The sequence below is a fragment of the Pholis gunnellus genome (genome assembly GCF_910591455.1).
Source record: "Pholis gunnellus genome assembly, chromosome: 6".
NCBI lineage: Eukaryota > Metazoa > Chordata > Actinopteri > Perciformes > Pholidae > Pholis > Pholis gunnellus.
This window is the reverse complement of record NC_136532.1, coordinates 25,981,466-25,986,686: the sequence shown is the minus strand read 5'-3', so window position 1 is coordinate 25,986,686 and position 5,221 is coordinate 25,981,466.

The window sequence follows — 5,221 nt, the reverse complement described above, 5'->3', positions numbered from 1 at the left end:
TGTCTGGTGTACAGCTACTAGAGAAGCTTCGCATGTACTGCTTCCCTTTACCGCTAGTCTGCTGTCTGATTGTGAGGTCAGGCTGATCTGATATCAGCTTTTTCACTGCAGTTTCTCCACAAAAGTTCTCCTCTCAAACGGGTCTTGGAGGAGCAGTGCTCGCGCTGGCGCTCTCCTGTAGACTAGAGACTTCTCCTGACGAGAACGCGCAGCTTGGGGCAGAATTAAGCCGAATCTATCTGAGGACGCTGATTGGCTAAATTGTATGTCACTCATTTATATCTTTAATCAGCATTAAAGCATCACTGGCTAAACTGCTTCATAGACCCGCCTCTTCGGGGCAGTTTCTCCAGCGTCCCAGCCAGCTGAGACGTGCACACGCAGAGAGGACGTGCAGACAGGCATATATTTACCGCAGATATCATATTTTACACATATTACTGGGTGATTCCATATTTCAAAAACACAAATATTGACAATTTGTATAGTTTATTTTTTTTTAAATTATTTGTAGCTCAAGGGGGGGCGGCGCCCTCTATTGACCAGCCACCACTGATATTAACACATCAACAGTTTTCATTCAGCACAAAGAAGACCAAGCGACACAGGCAACATTTAATTTGTATTTACTAAGCACAATATAAATATAAACAATGTTCTTCATATACAACCATAATCTCCCTTTCCTTCTTTAAATGTCGTTATCAAAGCCACACAGGAGCCGGTTTCAGAAGGTCTGCCATATGTTCAAGGTGAACATCTGTAAATAAATAATAGAAAAACATATTCACTTTTAGACCAGTTTTGAACGTCTTTACACCGTAGACCATAGTCGTCTTTTCAACAGAACAATGCTGACTTGGATATTAAACAGTATAATTCTTTATATTGTTTGTATATTGCTGTAAGCTAAACAACAATGTTTTGACTGTCTTCTTATTTGTACATTACTTTGTTTTACTCACGACCTCCACATTTAAACTGTGTACAGCCCCACTCGCTGTCCGTTGTGTATTTCAGATGTGAAATGTCCAGCCGTCCCTGCGCAGTTCCAGCAGTAAACACAGACTCGTATTTTACAAGAACATACAGACATAATGTACTCTGCTGTCATTACGATGTCTTGAGAGCTTCTTGTTGACAGCACAGTCTATAGTTCCATATTCATGACATTTTATATAAAACATTAAATGCGTTGTAATCACGTCTTCCGGCCAGTGTAAAATGACTTTGGAGAAATATGTTCAAAGTAACATGGCACATTCCCTGATAAATTGTTTTGCAACGAGGCATTATCTTAATAAATATGTGCTAGTTGTCAGAACACAAATCTGAACTTTGGATAAAGCCGGATTCAAAATTCTGGTTTCATTTTGGTGACATCTCAAGACATCCAAGTGAGCATTTTTCCGTTGAAAAGAAGTTTAAAAGACATCTACTTCCACCGTTGAAAAGATGTTCAAAATCGAACGTTTTTTTCGGCGTCTAGACGTTGATTGAACGTTCACGTTTAGTCCAGATTTCAACGGGATTTGCAAGACTAACATTTTTCTTCCCCTACATTGTGCTAATAGTATATCTTAACTTTAGAGGTTTACTAAGAAACCACATTCATATTTATCAGTTGAAAACCAATATTGCAAATCCAGGCGAAATCTTTCAGAAGGTCTGCCATATTTTCAAGGTGGACATCTGTAAATAAAACAAGTATCCACATTTAAACCATGTACAGCCCCACTCGCTGTCCATCGTGTATTTCAGATGTGAAATGTCCTAAATACTCGATTTATAACGTCGGGCTACAGCGATAGTCCATAAATACAGTCTCCAACATTAACTAACACACATGTTTATTACTGTTCGTCCATGCTGCTGTAGCCACAAGCTAACGCTAGCTAACATGCGAACGCTACAAGCTAGCAGCTTCATAGTGAGCATAACATGATCTTAATGGTGGATATTTTGATTGAACTGAAGAAACCATCAATATTTTAAAACAAATTGGTGTTTTGTGACACGTTGATGTTTTTTAGCCGCATTTTAGCCGGTTGAAAAGATGGTGAAAATTGTTCTTAGACGTTCAGACCCAATTTCAACCAGTTTTAAACCGGAAATCAACGTTGAAATCCAGGTTGGTGCGCACTGGGTGTTCTCAGCATTATTTTATTTTTTGTGTTTGTTTTTTTGTGTGTCTTTTCATTGTTTTGTTGAGTGTTTTGTTGAGTGTCCCCAACTCTGGGTGGACTTTTGTATATAATCATAATTTCAAAACTTACAGACGCAAATATTTCATAAATAAGACAAACGCATTCCATCGGTCCTGTACCTATATGGAGGACACAGAAAACAGTATAAATACCACAGAACACAGTCTAAACACCACAGAACACAGTATAAATACCACAGACTGTATAAATACTCAATGCAGTTTGTTAAAGAGGTAGTAACAGGCTACAGAGAGAAAATACCTCTACAGTAATGATTACTGTGTGTGTCTGTTGGGGATTCGACTAGGGCTGCAACAACGAATCGATTATTAAAAGAGTTGGCAACGAATTTCATTATCGATTCGTTGTGTCACGCGATTATTACGCCACTCAATAAGTCGCGGAGATGTTTGAGTGTTCAAAGCAGGCCCGGTCGCCTGAATACCGCAGCTAGGAATAATGGAATAGGACTCTGGTTCTATTTTGTGGGTTTTTCTCTGAACTGGGGCCATGATGAAGAGAGACGGCCGGGGGAAACCTCACCCGGCCCGGACACGGAAAGGATTGACAGATTGATAGCTCTTTCTCGATTCTGTGGGTGGTGGTGCATGGCCGTTCTTAGTTGGTGGAGCGATTTGTCTGTTTAATTCCGATAACGAACGAGACTCCGGCATACTAACTAGTTGCTCGGCCCCGTGCGGTCGGCGTCCAGCTTCTTAGAGGGATAAGTGGCGTTCAGCCACACGAGATTGAGCAATAACAGGTCTGTGATGCCCTGAGATGTCCGGGGTTGCACGCGCGCCACACTGAGTGGATCAACGTTTGTCTACCCTTCGCCGAGAGGCGTGGGTAACCCGCTGAACCCCACTCGTGATATTAGTCCAGTTTTTTTTTTTATTATTGCTTTAACAGCTCAGGGATGTTCAAGCAACCTGTTTGTGCACTTTCTGAAGATTTTTTGCACTGTGAATTTGCACTGTCAGTTCCGTTTTTGAATAAAGGTTTGGAAATGAATGCTTTTTAGTTTTTTGTTTTTTTATCCGATTCATCGATTAATCGAACAAATAATCGACAGATTAATCGATTATTAAAATAATCGTTAGTTGCGGCCCTAGATTCGACCCCTGAGAGACTGGTGTAAAGATGAAAAATTGACCACTACAGGGTTCCGGTCAGAGAACACGCAGACATCAGTTTGTTCCATACAGTTTTACAGCTTGGTGACAGATTTACAGATGTTGAAAGGTGTTGAACGATGTTGAAAGAGTTTGTACGAAGTTGAAATAATTTATCATCAATGACTCGATCTGATTCTACCGTTGGTCCTACGTAGGATCTACCGTTAGCGCAACCGGAAGCGGAAACAGTTCGCAACGTCAAAATACAGTTTCACAATAAAAGCGCCTTAACTTTATCGTCTCTGTCCGTGAAGAATTCACAACAGTGTCTTTATTAGTTTTTAGTATTTTAGTTACTATTATTAAGTACAATGATCATGTGTTTAGACACAAACTTCTCAAAAGGCTCTCCAGCTGTTAAATCCGACTGACAGCTGATCCAGCTGTGATTAGAGATCCGTCATCAGAAACCGACGGCAGCTTCATGTGACGCTTTAGAGGAAAGGACGTCTCTTTTCTCTTAAAACATATTTCCTTGTTTCCTCGTTTCCTCTCTCCTCGCAAGGAAAAGACTCAAGTGAGAGAAACGGAGACTTGGGATGTACCCTCACTCAGGTACTTCCTCTTTCTCACTCTGCCCTTAGTAAATGTTCCTACTCTGCCCCCTAGAGGTCAGGATGACGTTATAAATACTCACATCTTATTTCACATTGTTTTTCCACGTCTTTCAATTCTTTCTCTTAAATGTTTTCTTTCTTATCTTGTTCAATTTGACTTTTTCTCTTTTGATTATCTAAAATGTATTTTACCTTTTTAGATGAAATTATTTATATTCTTCATGTTTCCTGACTTTTTGTCTTTTGTAGTTAAATATTATTTTATTTTGTATTTATTTTATTAAGTTTTCCTCCATAATAATAGGATATTCCTTGTTTTCTGGAGGACGTAAACTAAAAAAGTTGAGTTCAAAATGGCATGGTGAAAGGGATTATCAGCAATTTACACTGAGGGGCTGACAGATGTTTGGGTGTAGAGACAAAGTAATCATATGAACATTGCAATTTGTTCTTTTTCAGGAGGTAAGGGAGGAGGCGACTGTCAGTCAGAATACTTAAACTAGAGGTAGGGCTCTGTCCAGACTGTTCTCAGCAAAGGAGGAGAACCATTGACAAATAGCTAATAGAGCAATTTAAATCTATTTAATTCTAGACCTGATCTTTTTAGAAAGCCTCGGTCAAAAGTTAAAACACAAAAACACTTGAGATCGACAAACCGGGCCCTGTCCTGGCTGTTCTCAGCAAAGGAAGGTCATTTACTGGCAGCTAGATATCTGCAGACATGAAGGACTGCAACTTCTACAGTTGCAGAAGCAAAAGCTGGGGTGTGAAGATCACTTGGGAAGGCCATTAACGTTATAACTTTATATCAATTAAATTGGAAGAAGCAAAGTTAACTATAAACCTGAGCCAACCCTTAACTATAAACCTGAGCCAGCCCTTAACTATAAACCTGAGCCAGCCCTTAACTAGAAACCTGAGCTAACGCTTAACTAGAAACCTGGGAACGACATGATGGTGCCTGGCCAATAAGAGCTTTGTAGGTGACATCATTACTGCCTATGACTGAACATAAAAGGATGTACCTGCTTGGTGTAAACCGTAGGGGGGGGTGGGGTGGTATTTTCACAGTGTGGTTGGTATTAGTAGTACTACGTTTACTCAAAGTACAGGATTTGAATACTTCCCCCACAACTGTATTCTACCTCGCTGTTTGTGCTTGTGTTCTACTGAGTGGGAAGCAGTACCTGAAGGCAACACCGGATCACGTGACCACCTCCGTTATTTCCTGCAGCATCAAACCTCGCTCCGCTCCTCGCTCCTGCCTGCGACAGCACAG